Here is a 24,590-nt window from a genome sequence, read left to right on the forward strand (position 1 = left end):
ATTATCATTAATTGATATATTATGAATTAAAAGTTAAATATCTAATAAAACCAGTTGTTATGAATAATCCAACCAAAAAAATGTTAATTTAAATTTATTTTTTATAAATATAAATAAGCAAGCAAATAGTTTTTATAATAATATATATTATTTATTATTGACTAATTTCTATCCTTCATATTTAAAATAAATAAATAAAATAACCAAATAAATTATTTATTTGTTTAAAAATTAAACTAAAAATAATTTAAAAATATAGTATTCAAATTCCAAAATCCAATTAAAAGGAAAATATGAAATATTTTAATAACTTAATGCATGAAAAACAAATGTAAAGTAAAATCTAAATTCACATATTGTCATATTTATTTTATAAAATTTAAGCACCAGGGAAACCATTCTATATATTTTACTTGCTCTTATAATTATGTGATTATTTTAAATTTTATTTATTTTTATCTTATGTCATACAAAAAATAATAATTCAATAATGTTTTAAACCATTCAATATATTTTATTTGCTCTTATAATTATGTAATTTTTTTTATAGATTTCATTTATTTTTATCTTAGGTTATATTAAGAAAAATAATTCAATAATATTATATAATTGTATATTAAGGTAATAAACATGCCCTAAAAATAATTCAATAATATTATATAATTGTATATTAAAGTAATAAACATGCTCTATTCGTTAAATTGATGCTAAATTATCAAAACAGAGTATTTTCTTCTTTTGGAGTGAAACAATTGGCGATTTCTTGTCTTATCAGGCCTGGAATGTAGAACGTAAGAGATTTGCTATATTTTAAGGGCCAGGTTTAAATGCTCATTTCAAAAAAATATGCATTATATTTTAAGTTGGGGAGAATTATATTAGTTGCTAGTTTAACATCTTTAAATGATCATGGATACTAGTAAATTGTTTCTTTTTTCAAATGTTTAGTTTAATTATTATTTTATACTTTAATTTTGTGGTTGTTTTTTAAAATTTACATGTGGTTTATTTTTTATGTTTCTTTTGCGTTGTTTTAAAGTAATTTTTTATTACATGGTTTTACTATATAAAAATCATTATTTCATACTTTAATTTTGTAGTTGTTTTTTAAAATTTACATGTGGTTTATTTTTTATGTTTTTTTTTACGTTGTTTCACAAATAATTTTTTATTATAGGGTTTTATTATATAAATTATCCATTTTGTATAGTAAAAAGAAATAATATTAAAATAATAGTAAAAAATTAATAATTAAAATAAAACATAGTCGATATGATTTATTAAAATATTCATAAATCATAAAGTTTGGTGATTTATGAATAACGCATAGTCTTTTCCATTTATCAATTCATTATGACATTGATTAAATGCTAACGAAGGTTTTAACGCTAAATATTATGATATGAAGACGTCATAGGTTTGAACTTTTATTATAAAAATGAAGGTTATTAAATTATATGGTAGAGAAAACTATATTTATATAAAAATCACATCAACTTTGTTCTGTTGATTAGTTTTAATGTTAATTATTGTTTCATAATGTGTAATGTTTAATATTTTTAAAATTTCATAATTTTTTTTTCTTAAAATAAAGGGAAGAAAATTCAATATTTCATATAAATTTTTATTATTATTTTCTTATTTTAAATAATTTTGTGTTAACACAGAATAAACAAAAAAAACTACACGCACACAATTCATGTACATACCAACTAATAACTCTAGATAATATCATTAAACATTTAACTACTAAATATTTGGTTTTTGTTGAATCAGATGCGCTGCTTTATATTCCAGCTGAACAAATTTACTAGGAATATCAATTTATGAATAAATAAAAGTGAGGTGTGTATGGTGATAAACTGTCCCACATTCAATGTGAGATTAAGAGGAGACACAGGATGGACTACAAATAAGCGGCCGATCGATGTTAGCAATCACGGAGCCGTGTGGTCAACACAAAGCGAACTATTCTTTCGCCTTTTACTAAAGAATACCGTGTGTTGGCCACTCTCAGCGTCATACGCCAATTTTTGGAGGCTTCTCTCTCACTTGTAAATACAAAGCGGAATCAATGCCTTACATATTCTTCAATGTGCAGAATCAATGCCTTATATACTCTTCAATTTGTGGAATCAATGCCTAATATATTCTTCAAATTGCAGGTATGTAGGTTTGTTATTTCGGGGCTATACTCCCAGAGTAACTTGATAAATATGGTATATATATGTAAGATCTTACGTTCTATGATATATATATGTCTTAGGTATCTAAGATCCATCTGCATAGTGTGGCGTGCTTCTATTACCTGCAAAAAAGAGAGGGCATCGGGGATTGGTTTTGTTTGTTCAATGCTCCAAATATTTGCGCATGGAAAATTAGTGGACTCCCATCAATGCTTCAAATAGTTAGTCTGTCTTGCTAGACTTGGGTCTATGTTGCTCAAGTGTTATGACTAGTTGCTGAAGTGTTCAATTGTGTCTCTGTTCAACTAAATCTGGCTCGGGATTTGCGTCCCTTGCCCAAACTCCTACTTACTCATGCAGCCAACTCCAATTTGACCGTATCATTCCAAAATCTTCTGTTTTCACATAAACGGATCCTGTCAACGGTTGATCTGTTCGCTTCATTTATACATAAGTATTCTGGGAACCAATTTTTGCTGTGTAAAAGGCCACATTTTTGCATCAAGCAAGATGCTGACATACCACGCAGGCAAATAGTGAGCGTTCCCACTGAACTTCACAGTGACGTCAGACTTTGTATTTATACTTGACAAGCAATGTTCAACATATTTCCTGTCCCACCGAGTAAACATGTGCCTCTAGTCCAGGGCCAGAGATGCGTATTTCGGATCTAGATTAGCCAATGGTACTTCACAAAATTTAATGGCTTTGTGTAGCTCACTAAGGTGATCCCATTCAGGTTGCTTCAAAATGCTAGATTCAGCAGTGGAAGCATCATAGTCATTGCTATTGGTAATAAGAGGGACTCCTGCCGAAAAACCAAAATTTATTCCTCATTGATACATATAATAGGTCTCTAACGCACCCTCGCTTTCGACGAACTGTGCAAACAGAAAACGCAAGCTCCTCTGAATTCTTAAAGATCATCATAATCAGAAGTCTACAAAAAGATCATTCCTTCAAATCAACAAATACGTCTTCACTACCAAAGGGTGTTCTGCAATAGGGACTGAGATAGAATTAGGAATTTGTGTAATAAATTATCCGATAACAAGGATGCCGAGATGGCACTTACCAGTAGATTCAACGACAGAATTGCAGAGGGATGAAGAAAAGATTTAGGAACCAAGTTGCTGCTTAAAAGATCGTGTTTAGGATGTATTTATGATAGATTTATGTTGGTTTATCTTATGGTCTAGTTAGAAATCAAATATGGTCTAGTTAGAAATCAAATAGATGGGAAAAATTCTCTTCTTTGCGGGAAAAATTCACTACCTAATTTACTAAAAGGTGAAATTTATCCGAAGAAAACTTGTGACCTCCAAAAACACATGTTCTTAACCGTCAGATCTAGTCATCTGCAGATTATAGTAATTAGTAATTAATAGTGTTAGTCATCTATACATTATAGTAATTATTGGTGTTTGTTTGCACATTATAGTAATTAATAGTGTTAGTCATCTATACATTATAGTAATTATTGGTGTTTGTTTATATATTACAAGTCACTTTTTTCAATTTGATCTACAAACAATACACAAGATGTTACATATCTCATCCATACTGTATTGTCAAGTGCACGCCGCCATAATACTATGACTCAATTCAACTGTTCTAGGAAAGGCAACCCAAAACCAATCTACAAAGTCCCATTTTTGTGAAGCTTTGACTGCTCTGGCAGAGAGATGTGGCTGTACAAAAAGTTGTTTTTTTTTTTTTCAACGGGGTAGAAACACTCGTGATTTCATAAATTGAGACCCGTCTATTTTAAAATAAAAATAAAATATATTTTAAATAAAAAATAATTTAAGTTATCATAAAAAAAATATAAATGAATTTAAATATTTGATTAATTTTATTTAAAATTATTACTTAAACAAAATAAAATAAAATATATTCTAAATAAAAATTAATATAAGTCATGATAAAAACATAAACAAATTTAAATATTTGGTTAATTTTAATTAAAATAATTAGTGGCTAGGTTTATTATTAATATTATAATTTAGTAATGTAGTTAAAATATTTTGTTTTCTCTTTTAAAAAACATAAATAAAAAATTTAAATGTCTATATAAAATAACATTTATTTCAATAGGTTATTTAAAAGAGAACATCAGGTTACTGGGAGGATGGAGCTCCGAAACTCTCCGCGAATAGTGCGTCACACAGGCTAGGGTTTGATTGTAGTGACTTTTTGCTGCACCTTCCCTTCGCTTTCGACTAGCAACGACACCTCCCTCTTGCTGTACCTCCCTGATGCCATTCCTCGCATATCCCGTTTCTCGTTCGTGGTTTTGAGCTTTACCCCTGTGACTCCGTCATGCCCCTCACCATTTTCCCCTTCCTACAGTTCGCCACTCCTACAGCGACGATTTTCTACACTTACGACGGTAATTGGTGCGTAAAACCCAGATCGGTTATGGATTTGGACTTAGTTGATTTTTCTCAAGACCCTTTTGAGGATGTCTCCATCTGGACATCCCTCCACTCGAACATGGAAGGACTACTCCCCTTCAGTAGTGAATTGTCAGAGGTTATCGCTCCCTTACCCTCAATCTCAAGGCCCTCATGTTTAGTTGTAACCCTACCTGCGGTCCCTTCCTCCAGGCCGGTCTCTGCTACCCATCACCCGCGACCGTCCTCCCTACAATTTGTGGCCCGTTGCATAGGCCCGGACCTTGCCACTTTCTCCTTGGGCTGCCCACCATTCCCTCCATCCGCCAGATCCCATTGCCCTTCATCTTCTCCCCTTGGTGAACCCTCGGTCTTTGCTCAGGGTACCCCTCTCTCGATACCGTTATCATCTCCCCTCTCCGATAATTTTACAGACATACCTCCTCTCTCAGATGCTTTCCCCTCTTGGCCTAATCTGAATCGTTCAAACCCTCAACCAAGCCCTCATCTCAACGGATCATAGGAGGACGCCATCGACGCGGGCCAAAAGCCAGGCAAAAGACAAAAGTGTGTCAAATCTAGGGCATAAGACATAATTATCAACCTGGGAGAAGATATTCAGTGGGGCGAAACCATGGATACTGCCAATCGAGTCTTGGTTGGTAGGGTTTGGGGGAGGAGCTACGCTGCGGCATGGCTAAAGCAATAGACAATAAAAGTGTGGGGGAAACATTTGGCTGAGCTACCCTTCGTACACACCTTTGTCTGTGGATGGTTTGCGCTGTGATTCGTCAGAGTTGAGCATACAAATTGGGTCTTGTCATCTTTCTGGCACATTGAATAGGCCCCTGTGCTTCTTAGGCGATGGAACCCTCTTTTTGACCCTGAGAGGGAGCAATTAGGAGCTGGGCCACTATGGGTCCATCTTCCAGGTCTGCCACTACATTTTTGGTCTGAGGACATCTTCAGGCACATTGGGAACTCTCTGGGTACCTTTTTGGAGTATGATAAATCATACCTCTCCACAGGCATCATGGCATATGCGAGGATTTTGGTCCATCTAGATACCAGGGAAGGGTTGCAGGAACACATCACATTGTGATGGAGAAATTTCACTCGGACACAGATCCTCGATTATGAGGGGGTCCCTTTTAGGTGCAGGAGATGCCATAAGGTGGGTCGCTTATTCATGGACTGCCCCCTGAATGGCAAAGAAAGAGCAGTGGAAAAGGGAAAGACAATCCCTACAAAGGATACTCAGGCACCTGTGAACCACACCTCTTCTAAAGCAGCAATGGAACACTCCGCCCCTAAAGCAGCAGTGGAAACACCGGCCAAGGAGCCTCCGAAGAAGCGTGGCAAAGCACCATATCGGCCTCCCTCTCCTCCTCTGACCAGGGAAAGGGCGGTTGCAGAGGTTGCGCTATCTTCGGGTATGTCCACTTCTAACCCCTGCTCTATTCATCTCTCTATTTCATCTGATAGCATAGCTTTATCTTCGGTGAATCATCAAGTCTCTGCTTTCATACCCCCGCCCCCCATTACATTGGCATGCTCTCTGCACCCCCCTCCTCCCATTTTCTCTTGCACTCCCCCATCTTTCCTCGAGACGACCCCATCTAAATTCTCTGAAACTGATCAAGGGTCTCTATCCCACATATACTCTCTCTGATCCCTATCTCTATAACTGCCTCCTGACTCCATAGGCATTGGTCTAGTATCTCCCCCCATCTCCTCGAAGCCACCAAGAGGTATACCTTCCTCCCTATCCAAAGGCAAGATGCAGGCAGGAGAGGAGATTACCTCGGGGCGACAACTTGCTATTGATCGGGTTCTTAGAGAACAGAGCACCCTGGGTACATCTCCCCTATGAAGCTGCTATCTTTTAACTGTCGAGGGTTAGCTAGCCTTGAGAAAAAACTGGCTCTTCGCAGAATTTTTAGGACTGAACTTGTAGATGTCATATTCCTATAAGAAACCCTGGGTCTTGTTGAATTTATCTCTCACTTGCTAGAATCCATGCTTCCTGGTTGGTCTTTTCAAGCCCTTGATGTCAATGGCCGCTCGGGAGTCATTGCTATGGGTTTCAACTCTCGAACTATCAAAATTTGTAACATATGGGGAGGCATTGGACACATCGGGGCTGACATTTTCTCGTCTGAACTGGGCACCGACATCAAACTTATCAATGTATAAGGGCCATGTCAATACCGTGGAGAATTCTAGGAACAATTATTGAAATCCAATCTTCTACAAAAGGACAACATTATCCTTGGAGGGGACCTAAACTTCTCTATTGGCTTCTCAAAATCATGGGGACATCATGCCTAGATTGACCCCCTATCTGCTTACATTGAGAATATCCTGGAGAATCACAGTGTTATTGATATCCCACCTGCAAAAATACAACCTACTTGGAGGAACAGAAGGATTGGAGAAGACAGCCTCGCTATAAGACTTGATCGCTTTCTCAACAAGGAGCGATTACTGTGTATGGGCTATAACTACAAACAGTGGGTCGGGTCAGGTGGTATATTAGACCATCTGCCGATAGACCTTGAAATAAGAGGAGGATTGAACAAACCAAATCCCCTTTCAAATTCAACTCCAATTGGTTGAAGGATGCAGCCTATACTCGATTGGTAACTGAATACTGGATGACCCACCCTCCTGTTGCTAGTGGGAATATAGCTAAAGGTTTTGCACTTAACCTTAAAGAGTTGAGGAGACTATCTAAAATATAGGCTCGCAACAAGAGAGAATAGGATGATCAAACCCTAAGGGACATTGAAACAGAGATTGCAGCCTTGGAAAATGAACAAGGGGGGTCTTCACCTCAAATGAACAGAAGGAAAAGCTCACTACCTTAATATCTAAGAGAGGTAAAATTTAAAGGATCGGGAACAAACCTAGAGGCTGAGAAGGAAAGCAATATGGTTGCTGGAACGAGATGACAATACAAAATTTTTTCACAAACATGCAAATGGTTGAAGAGCTATCAACTCCATTGGGCAACTGACAAATGAGCAGGGGAATACTGTGAATACCTTCCAACAATTAGCTTCCCTGGTCACATCCCACTTCAAGCAGATCTACAAGGCACCTCCCAATGTCATTCTAGCAGAAGTCATTCAAGTGGCACATCTATTTCCTCGGTTTGTGGATCAGGAGACTGCCATGGAGCTGAACAGGGAGGTCACAATGGGGGAACTTGAGGCTACCTTGAAATGGTTCAAGAGCGACAAGAGCCTAGGACCAGATGGTTGGTCGGTGGAGTTCTACACAACTTTTTTCGACATCCTTGGAGAAGATCTGCTTAAGGTCATTGAAGATTGTCGGATCTCTGGAAGAATGTATGAGGCCTTCAATTCTACATACATCACCATTATCCCCAAATTAAACATGCCCGCCTCCTTTGATGACTTGCGCCCCATCTCCTTGTGCAACTATATCTACAAAATCATCGCCAAAATCATTTCCAATCGCATCCGACCCATCCTATCCACCCACATATCTTCTGAACAATTTGTCTTTCTCCAAGATAGACAAATACATGAAGCGGTTGGTACTGTACAAGAAGTGATACACTCTATTTAGATGAAGAAGATGAAAGGTATGATCTTAAAGGTAGATCTCTCAAAAGCCTTTGATCGGGTAAGTTGGTTATACCTCAGAATGCTTCTAACTCATCTAGGCTTCCCTTATGAGTTTATAAGATGGATCATGTGTTGTATAACAAATATATCTTTTAGTGTCCTTGTCAATGGAGCAGCTTCGCCTTTCTTCCACTTTGAAAGAGGTGTCAGGCAGGGGTGTCCTTTGTCCCCATTATTATTTTTACTTATCATGGAGGGGCTCAACAGACTTATTAAAGAAGAGCATAGCAGGGGACAACTTAAGGGAATCAAGATCACTGACAAATGCATTTTGACTTACTTACTCTTCGTGGATGATGTGTTGATCTTCCTCAATGGTGGTATTGGGGATCTGACTATCTTACATAACACCATCACCCTATTTCAAACTGCTACAGATATGGTCATCAATAATACTAATCCAACATTACAGCCACTGGATGCTCCCCTCATGAGACTTAGTATGCACTCCACAGATTCCATTTCACCCTTCTATAGATGGAGGATGGCCTTAGATACCTGGGGTACAGGGTGATGCCCCATGGCTACAAGATAGCAGACTGGACATGGTTAATCTCCAATATGGAAAGAAGGCTCAACATCTGGTATCATAAGTACCTCTCCAGAGTAGGAAGACTTATACTCATCAAAGCTGTTCTTAAAGCCACCCCGGTATATTAGATGACACTGGCATGGATACCTAGGGGAATCCTCTCCATAATACAAAACCTCTGTTGTAGGTTCCTCTGAAAAGGCAAACAATTAGGGAGAATATTTGCCTGGGCCAATTTGGAGTCACTTACTCTCCCAAAGAAATGGGGAGGTTGGGGTATTAAAAAGCTGGAAGACTTCTCCTTTGCATTGGTGGCTAAGCCAGGTTGACAATTGATCACATCAAACAACCTCTGGACTAAGGTGGATTTTTCTAAATACATAGCCCCCCTAAACTTGATGGACTGGCTCAGATAGCCATATTGGAACAAAACAAGGATTTCTGTCATCTAGAAAGATGTGTTAAATTCTATGTCTATCATCAAAGGAGGACTCACTTGGAGAATCCAAGTGGGCACATCAATGCGCATCGGTTTAGACCCTTGGATCGGGTGTGGTAATGCCGACAGGCTGCCTGAAGAGCTCAAGCTCCATCTTGCCAACTCAGGTATCACACATATTAACCACATTGCAGACATGGAACGTTCCACCATATTTTATCAGGCTTGGAAAACTACTTGCAGCCTGCACATCCCATAGCACTGGCATCAATATTGGGCAGGCTATATTTTAACATTAATAGAATCACACATCAGAATTGTAGAAGGGGGGGATGAGATTATCTGAGCGCATGCTAAAAATGGGATTTACTCCCCCAAGGAGGGATATCTCTATTTAGTAAATATTCATAGACCATAGGCTATCGAACATTGGTGGAAAAACATGTGGAAACTAAAAGCACCTTCCAGAACTAGACTATTCATGTGGTCAATTATAAAAAAAAGGCTCCCACAGGTGACAATCTTATCAAAAGAGCTCAGCATGGACCTTTTTGGTGCTGCTTATGTAAGAATAGTTCCGAATATATAGACCATCTCTTCCTCACCTGCCCAGTCACAAGGGACCTATGGAACTCTGTTCTCTCGACCATCCCCATCCATTGCACATGGCAGGGCTTGATAGTTATGGAAGCTTGGACCACATGGTGGACCTTCGCAACCCCGACAAAGGCTAGAAACCTTCCTCTCCTCATTTGCTGGGAAATATGGATTGCCCGTAACCGATGCATTTTTTAAGACACCGTTCCTCATTGGCCCTCCATCACTGCCCATGTTCTGGCAGACTACCACACCATTCCTGAAGACGATCATAATCCTCCCCGTAGGCACATTGTCCCTGAAAACATCAATCACTCTCACCCTTGGGAATATTTTGACGGTTCAACACAGGAAGCTGGGTGTGGGGGCAGTGTCATTCTATATCTTTAAGAATCCCATCATTCCAAATACAAATGGGCTTGTGCAGGGGCACAAACAATTTTGCAGAATTGATTACTGTTAAATATCTCATACAATTTGCTTTGAAAAACGATGCAGGGATCTACAAATTTTCGGGGACTAAAAAATTGTATGCAACTGGAGTAACAAATCTACAAATTGTTCTGCTTACACTCTGAGACCTATTCAGGACGAGGCCCACAGACTCATCACACATTTTGACTTCTTTGTTTGTCATCATATCTATAGGGAACACAACTCATCTGCCGACTTGTTATCCAAAGAAGCAGCAATTCAGCCTTGTGGCACATGGCTGATCCAGGCGCATAAGGACGATGCACACTATCAGTGTTACCACCGTCCATTCATGGATTTCACAATTTAACTAGCTCAACACGAGCCTATTTTTTTGCATATGTTAATAGTTTTTCATAAATTATCTGATGTATATAATATGACAAACATACTATACTCTCTGCGTAATTTATTTTTATAATAGAGCTTGGGTGATTGCTTAGGAGGAGCATGAAGAGGGACGGGAAGAGTTACTCTTATTAACCCTTTGCTATAAGACACTGAAAAATTTTCTATTTTGGAAAAGAAGAACTACATGGATTACCGTCGACAGACTTTCACAGTGAAGATGTTATTTTAAGCAGTTTTGCTGTGAATGTTCTTTATGTTGTGGAAAAACTCACAAATTTCACCTGTGATGTTATTGTAGCTAAGAATTGTTATTACTGCAATTAAGTCTACGCCGTAAAAACACTAAAAATGTCCCTTTTTTTTTTTAAGTGTTTTTCAGTAAGGATTTCTTTGCTAAGTAGTTTTTCTCTTTTAAGGATTGCGGGACAAGCAGGGTCGACGTTCTGGAGATTAACACTGCCTACGAAGCCATCGGGAATGGAAGAAATGAAACACAAGCCAATTTTTCTTGGATCCCTAAGTTATGACTTCAACCAAGGTGTTTCAATCAGATGCCTTCAATGCAGATTAATACGATCTTGGCGAAGAGGTATGCCTCCACAATGAATTTTGCTTATGAATGGTGTTTTCTAATGCAAATACCTCTACTTTTAAAACTCATCCCTTAATTTGCAGAATGGCCGAGAGGTTTTTTCAGAAGATGGGTTCCCAATAAAAAAATCCACATGTTAGTTTATAATTGCAACCATGAATTTCTCTGCAATAATAACTACTCTTTCTGCTGGGAGAGGGTGTATACGAACCCTTGATTTTGTTATTAGACTCTCTTCTACATTCTTTTCTTTAGAGTTCTGGAATTGTCATGTTAGTTATTTTCATGGGCGGATCTGCTTCCCTCTGGAGATTTTGTTTTGTATCAATTTCCCACGGTTATATTTTGTTATGGAAACATTATTTATTTCATGTATTTTTCGCATGGTTGCTCTGCAATACGTTTATGTTTATATGCGGTCATGATTTATTTTTCATTTATTTTACAATGTTTTGTTGCAATATGTAAACCAAGTTTGAATGTTTACTTTATGAAAAAAAAATTAAAAGGATGAGACATGGTTGTCCACTACATTTTGTTTTTCGACTTGAAGAAACCCCTAACTACACGACGGGGCAATGTATTTAACATATGCTCTGCCCTCATTATAGTTAGAATTTCACGGTATATTTATTTTTAACTGTACTCGTTTCGTAAATACTCTAGCAAATTGAAGATGAAATTGAGGACAAGGACATTGATTATATAGACAACTATTACCAAACGAATATGATATATTCAAGTCACAATAGTGGTCACAATTAAGAAATAGAAAAAATTACCTCCTCGTGTTTGGTTTGGTACGATTTTATATTTAAGTTAAGAAAGTTTACTTTATTTGAACAATTTTTTTTAAATCAATGTGATGAAGTGGCAGAGAAATTTGTCAAATAAGATAAAATTCATAGAAACGCGATATATACAAAATGGTTGTGCAGATTGAATCAAGTTCCTCAGAAAAGGAAATTATATATCTATATATTTAAAAGAGTGCATGTGCATATGAATTTTCTATTTGCAAGTTTGAATGGTTTTTAAATGAATGAATATAATGGGTTTATCGATTGAATCAAATCAATAAGGAATGGAGTTTCTATATAGTAGTTTTTGTTTTTTTTGTAAGTTTGGTGGTACCTTTTTATTAATTTTCTAAAATGAACTAGGTTACATCCATATATCCACGAGTTAGGTGGTCTCAACCTTCCCAGTGGAAAACAGGACCTGTTGGCCACCTATCTGCAAAATATGCCATCCATAAGCAAAAAAACAAAAGTCTGTCCAACCATGCAATATAAACCTAAGAGCCTTTATACTTCCTATTCTCTAAATAATTGTAAACATCACTGATAATAAGTCTATAACCATATAATAAAAGCATTCAAAAGGAAACCATGGGTGCATTGTCATTGTTCATCGTCAGCAGAATCCACTGGAGAGGGGACCTTCACTACGTAGAATCAGGCAGCTCCGAGTGAGGTATGTGTGGGATGTGCTGCTTGATCCTGCTCTGCCTACCATTTTGCTGCTGCTATCAAAATTGAATTTTCTTCAATTCTTTGGTAAAATCTAACTTCACCGAATGCCCCCGAGGGGTTGCATGCATGTCCAGAGGAAACTGTTCCATAACTTTCGCCAGGATGCTCTTCATCATCCAGAATAGGCGCACAGTTTTCGTGTACTGAGTAACTCTCCCTCTAGTATTGCCTGGGACCAACGCAATTTCATGCCATTCATCCAGGTCCAGATTGAATTCTTTCGTTATCTATTAGATTTCTTATTCCCACTGTGCTATTAGTTGTCTAATCAGGTTGGAGCTACTTGCATGATAAGCTTGCGCTGCTTCATCAATAATACGTGAGGCTGGATTATGTTCATGTCCCGTTCCTTCTACCTCCTTAGAGGAGTTGGGATGGCTTCTTGGAGCCGGGGCCACCTTTCTCTGTGTCCCTTGACCACAGTTTCCTCCTCCATTGTTCTTTATCCCCTTCGCTCGAGCCATTTTGTTGCCTCTATCTGTAAAGTGCTCTTCATTGTCTTGTACTCTCAACTTTTCTATTGCCTAGGGCTGCAAGTTGGTTGCTCAACTCTAGTAGAGGTCTCACCCCCACTGCAGACCTACTTCAAATTCAAACACCAACTGAGTAAGGAGCCCCCTCCATTATCTGTGATTAAATGAGTGCCAACACAAGATTCTAACGCCATCTTGATTGCATGCCTTCCTCTACCCGTTGCAGAGTTTAAACGAACAATGCAGAGCCATACGAACTATCACCATGTTGTCAATAATATAACTACAATTTCCAGTATTAATCAATTGCATCAACCACACATAATTACAAGGAATGAAGTGGGTTTTGAGCCAGCCGCAGCTCTAAGCCTGTCGCCCGTCAAATGATTTGTTAGGCGACCCCTTACAAAAAGCTCAGATAGTGGGATTCAGGCCCGTTATGTCCGTAGTCGGCTTCAAATGCTCGACATCACTCGACACCCTCCCTCGAAGCCTGAGATGAATACCCTCCAAGCCAAGGTTCCCAACCTAGGAAATTCAAGATCGCAGGATAGGACTAACGCAAGATTTTACCGACCAAGCTTCTCTGCCTTCCACCCTCTGCCACTAGATGGTATATCTGGGTTTTCTTGAGCCCCTGGCTCTCCCTTCACCGACGTCGTTTAAACCCCCCCAATCTCTGCACATCCAACCCTCTGTCAACTCTTCCAGCTCCAAGGGTAAGTGACTTTCACCGACCCTACTCTTGACTTCTTCTACCATGCATGCGCCCATAAGAGACAGACAAATTTGAAATTCCACAGACATAGGGACAAACAATACAATGGACATCGACCCAACCTGGAGCCCTTCGAGGCCATGCCTCTGGGCCCTCCAAAACCCGTCACCCCACATCCCAGAGATTGGCAATTCCCCGACATAGGACTGAATACTCATTCACCATTCTAACTAAAATTGCAGGATGAAGACTGAGAACATACTAGGATGCGCAACCGAGTTTTATGATTGTCGACTATCTCCAATTGACCCGAGTTCCCTTCGCTCTCTCGTTCCACATACTCGTTATCACCCACACTGCTGCCCTCAACATACGGAATAAAGTTTGGCTCTCTCCAAATGTCTCGAACATGCTATTGCCCCCGCATGCTTGCCGCCACCGCTTCAAGTGCTCGCTGCATGAGGAGGGTGGCGAGGATAGTCTTATTAACCTTCATCAATCCTTGGGCCCGTACAACCCATTAATGCCGGCTCGCACCCCAATCAGGAATAATATTTTTTTTATTTTAATTTTCTACAGATTTGATATTTTAATTTTTTTTATATATATGAAAGGTAATAGACAGTTTGACTTTTCCATTTGCAAGTCTGAATGACTTTACATGGATGAGCATAAAGGCTTTGCAAATTGAAGTGAAATTCACTCCTTTAAGGTGATCAAACACATTAAAGGCAATAACTAAAGATGATATTTGAGCCTCCATAACATTTGCAAGTCTGAATGAGTTTACATGGATGAGCATAAAGGCTTTGCCAATTGAAGTGAAATTCACTCTTTTTAAGTGATCAAACACATTAAAGGCAATAAGTAAAGATGATATTTGAGCCTCCATAACATTACTATATGCTTTTTCTTTGCTCCTTTAACATTTAAATATCTAGTCAAAATGACCTTAACAAGCTACACTCTGTATATCAAGCATTTGATAATATTGTAATATTTTTTCGTCAAATTACTATAATCGTTTCATCTTGAAAGAAAAATGAATCGTTATCGTTGTCGACAGAGCATCATCGTGAAAACCAATATTCAAGTAACATTCTCTATATTTTTATTAGTTGAATTTAAATATTTTGAAACAAAAAGAATAAGAGCTAGTTTTAAATTTTGAAATATTTTGAAATCTAAAAAAACGATTGTGTATTAAATTCCAAAATATGTCCAAAATTTATATGGATGACTTTTCCTTTTATATTATTTTCTAGTGAAAATCAAGTTATTAATTTTTTAGCGGTGGCATTGGAAGTACTAAGAACCATCATCATGCAGAGTTGACAGTGAAAAGTAGAGGGATGATTTTACCTTTCCAACCATTGTCATTGTCATTGGCATTCCACAATGTCCACTACTATGTAGATATGCCTACAATATGTTCTCTTAGCCACCATATTCATAGGTTCAAAGATAATTTAAAAGAGAATTTTCTTTATTAATTTGATATTAAGCTAAAGTTATATGTACAACATTTATTACACTCATGAGTGTATAATTATTTATAAGCACAACATTTGTGAATTGTAATGCAATGCAATTGCCCAAAAGGGTCGCTCTTTATGTGAAGTGAGACCATGAGTTCGAATATTGTTCGCAATGCTCATTGAGATTGATAACACATAGGAGTATTGGAAGAGACTCGATGCTGCACCAGTTTTTGCATTGGAGGTGTGTGACTAGTTCAACAAAGGAACCTTTAAATAACTGAGCGCATGAGAATAATTCCCTAAGAAAAAGAGAATAAGTAGCGACCATTGCCAAAATCGAGTCACGCTCCTGGCAAATTTAATAAAAAAAGGTAAAATTGGACAGTTTTTCGACCCTAATTAGTCGGAGGAGGAGATTGAGTCTAGTCTAACTGTGGGTGGGAGGATATTAGTTTTGACTTCCCGACCCTACCTGTAAGGACCTGCGGTTCTTGGCATAACCGCCCGAGTGAAGTGCGACGACTTATTGGTGAACAAGCGGTTGGACGAACGAAGTGCGAGCAACTCTACGGCCAAATGTGCAAAGTAACATAGTTATAATGCGCATAGAGGTCGAGCGAAGGCTTGTTTATAGCTTAGGGAGCGTTGGCTCAACCCACGGGCTAACCTACGACTTGGACAAAGGCCGACATACGAAGATGGCAAGTTTGCAATGCGTAGGGGCGTTGAACACTTGGTGGATGAGTCGGCTTGGGCAACTCGACTCGCCCCACCAACGATATAAGTAAACGCTGTGAAGAGGCATTTGGACATCGACATTCGAACATCACAACTTGAGCAAGGAGAAGTGCGAAGTAAGGGTGAAGCCGCAGCAAGGTGAGGCGCAGTTCTTATGCGCCCATCCTCGGGCAAGGCTGCACGGAGATAACACACGGGTCTCGGTTCTTGGGTGAGGGCGCGGGTGAAGATCCCTGTCGTTCGGACGAGGAGCACGGGTGGTGACTCGGGTGAGTTGCTCGCCCGACGTGTAAAGTAAAATGCGATGGAGACTTTGGTGAGGCTGCCGCCGGTTGAAATGAAACGAAGGTGTCTCGGGTGACTCGGGTAGGTCGCCCGCCCGTCGTGCACGAAGAAACAAGGTTCGGTTGAGGAGTTGGTTGGCAGCTCGTGTGAGGGCACGCCCACCCAGCTCGGGCAAGGAACTTTGGTTGGCACACGAAGGTGTGGCAAGTTGTAAATTTGGCTAAGTATGAAACTTGGTGTTTCCCAAGTATACTTGTAAAGCTTTGTAATATTGGAAAGTTGGTTAATATAATATATTCGGGCAGACTCATTGTTTAGGGAGTTGCCCCTCCCTTTATACTATGCGATTGTGTTCTCTTGTATAATTGCTGGTGATAATGAATGTGTATGGGTGTTCATTGGTATAAAGGAAACATAATAATTACTTGGTTGAAAAACACAAACTAAGTAGGACAAGTGATTAGGCGTAGTCCATGAACATAAGTATGGGTGAAAAGAAAGTGTTCGGTGGTGTCGCACCTCGCCAAGTACGGTTGAGAGACTACCGTAGGCCTGGGGGCGTGACACTACCAATATAAGTAATGCAGGTTGATAATATATTTCAATTAAGCAAAGTCTTTCGGTAGAAATCACATAAAAAAAAAATTTGACCAACGCATTCCGAACCAATAAGTGTGGTTCATCATCATCAAGACCAGATGAAGAGGCAAATCATGGCAAAGGCTTAAATAGAGAGCAATGTAGAGACATAATTTCAAGTAACGGTTATATTTGAACAATAATATTTAAATTATGATATTAATTTATTAATATATTAAAAAAATATTAATAAGTAACAGCTATATTAAACGACTAGTTTTTGAAAAATAAAAAAATAAAAAATATTTTATTTATAATAATAAAATATTATAAATAAATAATAATTTATTTATTTATTTATTAAAAACTAATATCATAAATTGTTAATAAAATAATATGATATGGAATTGTTTAGTTTTTAATAAATTAATAAACTAATATCATAATTTAAATATTATTTTTAAAACTAGTAATATTTGGTTTTAATAAATTAATAATAATAATAATTTAAATATTATTATTATTATTATTATTGTCTGTTACTTATTAATTTTTTAATAAATTAATAAACAAATATCATTATTTTAATACTATTTTTCAAAAACTAGTAATATTTAATTTTAATAAATTAATTTAAATATTACTTTTCAAAAAATAGTCATTTAATATAGTTGTTACTTATTAATATTTTTAATAAATTAATAAATTAATATCATTATTTAATATTATTTTTCAAAAACTAGCCATTTAATATAGCAATTACTTATTAGTCCCTGCCGGGGACTATAAGCGATCGATAGATCGCTGACTTTGGGTTGACCGACGCGATTTTTGGATATATTTGCCATATATCCTAAGTCGAACCAAGGTTTAGGGGGCGGAAAGGATTGGGGGTCTTATTACGCGCTTCGCATCGTTCGAGGTGAATGGCACGTGGCGCGCGTGAAGGGCACGTGGTTGCATGCGCTCTGGTGGTCTGATCGGCGGCCAGGTGTCCCTCCTCGAGATGCTGGAAAGTTCGGCTTGGGTTTTACTGTCTTCGCGACATTTGGGTTGGTATTATTACTTGCTTGTTTAGCTTTGCAGTCTGTGCGATTTTTCGTCTGCGGTGGAGTTCCTGCCTGCTCGGGTATTGTTAGTTGCTTGTTTAGCTCTGCAGTCTGTGCGATTTTTCGTCTGCGGTGGAGTTCCTGCCTGCTCGGTGTGGCTTTGGTAAGTTCGGCTACTGTGTGGCCTGCATGCAAGAGTCGATGGTTATTTGAGCATTATAAGTTAATGGCATTCTGGTTGAATACTGAGGGTTTGTCTTCTGGTTAAATACTGAGGGTTTCTCTTACCTGCATGCAAGAGTCCATGGTTATTTGAGCATTATAAGTTAATGGCATTCTGGTTGAATACTGGGGGTTTGTCTTAGCTGTGGTCGGCATGCGCTGTGGTGGTCTCATCGGCGGCCAGCTGTTCCTCCTCGAGATGCTGGAAAGTTCGGCTTGGGTTTTACTGTCTTCGCGGCCTTTGGGTTGGTATTGTTACTTGCTTGTTTAGCTCTGCAGTCTGTGCGATTTTTCGTCTGCGGTGGAGTTCCTGCCTGCTCGGGTATTGTTACTTGCTTGTTTAGCTCTGCAGTCTGTGTGATTTTTCGTCTGCGGTGGGGTTCCTGTCTGCTCGGTGTGGCTTTGGTAAGTTCGGCTACTGTATGGCATTCTGGTTAAATACTGAGGGTTTCTGTTACCTGCATGCAAGAGTCCATTGCTATTTGGGTTTTACCCTGTTCGCGGCCTTTGGGTTATTATGGTTACTTGGTTGTTTAGCTCTGCGGTCTGTGCGATTTTTCCTTTCTATTTGTTGTATTGTCTGCGGTGAAAACACAATGCGGTTCCTGCCTGCTCTGTTACCTGCATGCAAGAGTCCATGGTTATTTGAGCATTATAAGTTAATGGCATTCTGGTTGAATACTGAGGGTTTGTCTTAGCTGCATGGGTTTTATGCAAATTTCGGTAAATGTCTGCGTGAAGCTATGATTCTTAGTTGTATTGTTTAGAGGTTAAGTTCGGCTACTGCATTATAAGTTAATGGCATTTGGATTATTATTGTGAATACTGAGGGTTTGTCTTCTGGTTAAATACTGAGGTTTTCTCTTACCTGCATGCAAGAGTCCATGGTTATTTGAGCATTATAAGTTAATGGCATTCTGGTTGAATACTGAGGGTTTGTCTTAGCTGTGGTCGGCATGCGCTGTGGTGGTCTCATCGGCGGCCAGCTGTTGCTCCTCGAGATGCTGGAAAGTTCGGCTTGGGTTTTAGTGTCTTCGCGGCCTTTGGGTTTTACTGTCTTCGCGGCCTTTGGGTTGGTATTGTTACTTGCTTGTTTAGCTCTGCAGTTTGTGCGATTTTTCGTCTGCGGTGGAGTTCCTGCCTGCTCGGGTATTGTTACTTGCTTGTTTAGCTCTGCAGTCTGTGCGATTTATGGTCTGCGGTGGGGTTCCTGCTTGCTGGGTGTGGCTTTGGTAAGTTCGGCTACTGTATGGCATTCTGGTTAAATACTGAGGGTTTATGTTACCTGCATGCAAGAGTCCATGGTTATTTGGGTTTTACCCTGTTCGCGGCCTTTGGGTTGTTATTGTTACTTGGTTGTTTAGCTCTGCGGTCTGTGCGATTTTTCCTTTCTATTTGTTGTATTGTCTGCGGTGAAAACACAATGCGGTTCCTGCCTGCTCTGAGGGTCGCTGTTACCTGCATGCAAGAGTCCATGGTTATTTGAGCATTATAAGTTAATGGCATTCTGGTTGAATACTGAGGGTTTGTCTTAGCTGCATGGGTTTTATGGAAATTTCGGTAAATGTCTGCGTGAAGCTGTGATTCTTAGTTGTATTGTTTAGAGGTTAAGTTCGGCTACTGCATTATAAGTTAATGGCATTTGGATTATTATTGTTACTTGGTTGTTTAGCTCTGCGGTCTCTGCGATTTTTCCTTTGTATTTGTTGTATTGTCTGCGGTGAAAACACAATGCGGTTCCTGCCTGCTCGGTTAACTCTATCGCAAACGTTTGGTTGCGGTTCTGTTGTTCCAGGTGTGGCTTTTTATCCCTCGACTGTGTGCTGTCGCTTTGGTAAGTTCGGCTACTGTATTGTTTAGAGGTTAAGTTCGGCTACTGCATTATAAGTTAATGGCATTCTGGTTAAATACTGAGGGTTTCTGTTACTTGCATGCAAAAGTCCATGGTTATTTGAGCATTATAAGTTAATGGCATTCTGGTTGAATACTGAGGGTTTGTCTTAGTTGCATGGGTTTTATGGAAATTTGGGTAAATGTCTGCGTGAAGCTGTGATTCTTGGTTGTATTGTTTAGAGGTTAAGTTCGGCTACTGCATTATAAGTTAATGGCATTCTGGTTAAATACTGAGGGTTTCTGTTACCTGCATGCAACAGTCCATGGTTATTTGAGCATTATAAGTTAATGGCATTCTGGTTGAATACTGAGGGTTTTGTGTGCAGACTTCGTTAACCAATTTTGTCATTTGCACATTTTCTCATGGTACTGGCACAGGCTGGGTTGTGCATGAATATGGTCTAGACGAGAAGGAATTCGAACGCTCGGCTTTGTTGCAGGTACGGTGTTATTCTACTAATTGCTTTTTGTCAATTTTTGTATTACTTGCTTTTTGTCAATTTGTTAGGGTTTTAATTTTTGCATTGTGTAGGTTTATGGTCCAGTTACTCTAGGTTTATAGTCCAGTTACTCCGTGATCCCTGCTGGGGACTATATGCGATCGATAGATCGCTGACTTTGGGTTGAATGACGCGATTTTTGATTATATTTGCGATATAACCTAAGTCGAACCAAGGTTTTTGGGGGTGGAAAGGATTTGGGGTCTTATTACGTGCTTCGCATCGTTCGAGGTGAAGGGCACGTGGTCCCGTGACTCCCAAGCGGATGTGTAACGCTCGTATGAATCGGACAGTATACAATTGATTTGGCAATAAATTCAGATTGATTTACAATTGACTTGGGTTACAGCATGTGCTGTGGTGGTCTTATCGGCGGACAACTGTCCCTGCTCGAGATCCTGGAAAGTTACTTGGCTTGGGTTATACCCTGTTCGCGCCCTTTGGGTTATTATTGTTACTTGGTTGTTTAGCTCTGCAATTTGTGCGATTTTTCGTTTGTATTTGTTGTATTGTCTGCGGTGAAAACACAATGTGGTTGCTGCCTCCCGTGATACTCTGGGTTTCTCTTACCTGCATGGGTTTTATGGAAATTTCTGTAAATGTCGGTTTCAACCACCATGTGACTTCCTTATCATTTGGGTCGAGATGACCTGGGTGAAGCTATGGTTCTTGGTACAGATTGAGTGGCAATCTTTTGTAGTTTGAACTGTTTTTGCACATGAAGATCTAAATAAATTGGGGTTTTTGAACTGTTTGAAATGTTAAAATATTGAAGATTGCAGTCTGTTTTGTAACTGCACGGTTTCCTATCTTAGGCGTGTATTCAAGGTTTTTCGCTCGTATAATTTATGTGTATGTTTACTTTGGTCCATAATGTTTCTTTAAGTTTGTAATTCTGTTATGGATGTATGAATATTCGACTCTGATATTACTCCTAGAACGGAAGGTTGCTTTGTTAACAACTCTGTTAAGTTCATTTAGTTAGTGTTAAGTTCATTTGCTTTGTTAAGAAGTGTTGAATTGAAGGTTTGCTATATTGGTACTAGATGTTGTTCGTTTGCTGTTGTTTATATATTGGATGAAATGTTTCGTTTGCGAAAATTATAAGCTTTTCCGTGATACTGAGGGTTTCTCTTACCTGCATGGGTTTTATGGAAATTCCCGTAAATGTCAGTTTCGAGCACCATGTGACTTCCTTGTCATTTGGGCCGAGATGACCTAGGTGAAGCTGTGGTTCTTGGTACAGGCTCTGTTGTGCATGAATATGGTCTAGACGAGAAGGAATTTGAACGGTCGGCTTTGTTCCAGGTACGGTGTTATTCGACTAATTGCTTTTTGTCAATTTTTCTATTAATTGCTTTTTGTGAATTTGTTAGGCTTTTAATTTTTGCATTGTGTAGGTTTATGGTTCAGTTACTCTAGATTTATAGTCGAGTTACTCTGTGATTGTTTTAAAAAATATAGATATTTAAGCTGTATTCAGTCATTTATATTTTTTCTCTCATTCAATTATATTGGAATTCAAATCTGAAATTGTCATTGTTTATTCTGTGTTTACATTAATATTAATATTAATATTATCAATTGTTATAATCATAACAATAATATTATTTGAGATGATCCCAACAAGTAGAAGTTGAGTAATGCATGCAACTAGCTCCGTATAATGATGTATCAAGACATTTTGTCTATTTAAACCTTAGATTAAAATCTCATGTTAGCTACTTATAACCAGATTGCTTCTGATATGATGTTTAACTACCTTATTCTGCTCAGAGAGAAAAAAATATTTTATTATGAAAACAAAATTACATTTATTATATATGTTTCTGCATTTCACAGATATCCTTAAGCATAGGAAGTGATAAAAGAATTGTTGGGAACATATCTTGCTTTATAAACAGTTTTCAAAAATGTCAATATGACAGCCCTATCATAGTCATTCTAACATATATCAGAGCTTTGAAGCCAGTTTTATCTCATAAGAAATTAGCTCCTAGATATGTCCATAAACAGTCCCATAAAAAAATATATATATAGAGATATGCTTAAGCATAGGAAGTGATAAAAGTATGGCTGAGAAGATATGTTGCTTCATAACCAGTTTTCAAAAATGTCAATATGACAGCCCTGTCCTAGTCATTCTGACATACATCACAGGTTTGAAACCAGTTTTGTCTCATAAAGAATTAGGTCCTAGATATGTTCATAAACAGTGCCATAAAAAATTATACATATAGATATTGACATTTAAAAGACATTCCATCAGCTCTCCTTCCACTCTCTGTTGAATGACCCAAGCTCATGCTACCAAGTGTAATCTTGCTTTTGACAGTCCATCAGTTTCCATGTTCCTGTCTTTGTAAACATGTTCAAACATAATGTATTAAATACTCTGTTTAAGCAAGTCGAATCTCCTGAAATATAGGTTGAAGTTTATAATTATCCAATGAATTTGTTCCATTCATCCAATTCACCACAATTTGTGAATCATCAAAGATCTGTAATTTTTGGGCATCTTCTTTCACATGCCACAATTGCCAACAGTCTTGGGACAATTTGCTTAGGCAGATTGTTGCTGTGTTTGCCAAAGCTGTCCTTTGAACATATTACATGTTCATCATTTATATGGATCATACCTGCAGCGTCCCATAATGATGGATCTTCTTGAGAAGCGTTATGGAAGTACGCTTATGCACTACTCGTATCTGGTTCTCAATGCCTTGTTTGGGTTCCTTGATCCTTGAATTCTGTTTAGATCCATATAGTATAACCATAGTCTGATAACGAATAGCAGGAAACTTTTTACCTTGGAATATGTTGGAGTTGCAATCTAGCACAAATCAGAGACGATACTTTTTATATTTTGACAGTTGAATTGGTGCACCACTTATGTAAAACTCATAAATAGCCTCATGGTTATTTTATTTGACAAATGCAATTGACAATGATGTTAACTTTCAGAAATATTCTTAAAGTTCTGTTGCATTTGTTCATTTTGTCTTTCCATTGCTTCCTTTTGTTAACTTCATTTTGTGTTTCGATTGTTCCCTTTTGTTAACTTGCACAAATATTCTTAGAATTATGCTCCATTTTTTTCATTATGTCTTTGCATTGTTTCCATTTCCAATTTCTTTGTTATTTATAAATATGGCTTGTTGCTAGAAATTTGATATTTGTTTACCAAGATAATGCAATAGCCTATTTTTTTAATAGACATACATTTTGTTCAAAACAATCATGTTCAGTTTTTGCTAACTTCATTAATATTTTTTGCAAAGCTGTACAAGACAATTGCAAAAGCCAACTCTGGTAAGCAATTGCAAATGATGGAAGAAATAATAGATGTTGACAATTACAAATTCAGATTGCAATGCATTTTGCCTGAGAACATTGATATTGTATTAAAAAGAAATGGTCTTTTTAGACTAAATGCATTTTCATATACTGTAGGAGATTGTCTATTTGACTCGTTCGAAATGCTTCTACATTTTCGTTATACTTCAAATGAATTGCGAAATGGGTTAATAGACCACTTTCTTTTTTGCTTAAAGAACAATGACGTTGAAGCAATACAGTCATATCAATATGAACTAGCACCTGAGTTCCTATACGAGTTACATGGTGTTAATGATATTGGTACATATCTTCATAAAATGCGTTATTCTGCATCTACAAATATAAAGGAGTCTGAACGAGGTTTATGGGGTGATACCTTTTGCATACGTTGGCTAGCTAAATGGCTAGATATATCAATTGCAGTTTGGTCATTGACAAGAAAAACGAGATATTTGCTCTTTAATCAACATGAAAATGCAATTCCATATTGCATTCTCTTTCACGATGCAAATCCTGTTAGTGGTCATTATGAACCATTGGTTTACCAAAAGTTTC

At 38.0% G+C, this 24,590-nt stretch overlaps 1 long non-coding RNA gene and 1 other non-coding gene across 2 annotated transcripts; both read left to right on the forward strand.

Moving 5' to 3' along the window:
* The first annotated feature begins 1,943 nt into the window (after positions 1–1,943).
* On the forward strand, positions 1,944–2,060 carry LOC149242272 (U5 spliceosomal RNA). Its single transcript, XR_016246869.1, has one exon. It is a non-coding gene; the product is annotated as a U5 spliceosomal RNA (small nuclear RNA).
* LOC149242273 (uncharacterized) lies at positions 1,953–11,520 on the forward strand. The gene is made up of 3 exons (XR_016245712.1): positions 1,953–2,165; positions 11,048–11,220; positions 11,307–11,520. It is a non-coding gene; the product is annotated as an uncharacterized LOC149242273 (long non-coding RNA).
* Positions 11,521–24,590: the final 13,070 nt, after the last annotated feature.

This window comes from Pinus tabuliformis, chromosome 8 (genome assembly GCF_031772625.1).
Source record: "Pinus tabuliformis cultivar Carrire ecotype Pingquan chromosome 8, CPIR1, whole genome shotgun sequence".
NCBI classification, from domain to species: Eukaryota; Viridiplantae; Streptophyta; class Pinopsida; order Pinales; family Pinaceae; genus Pinus; species Pinus tabuliformis.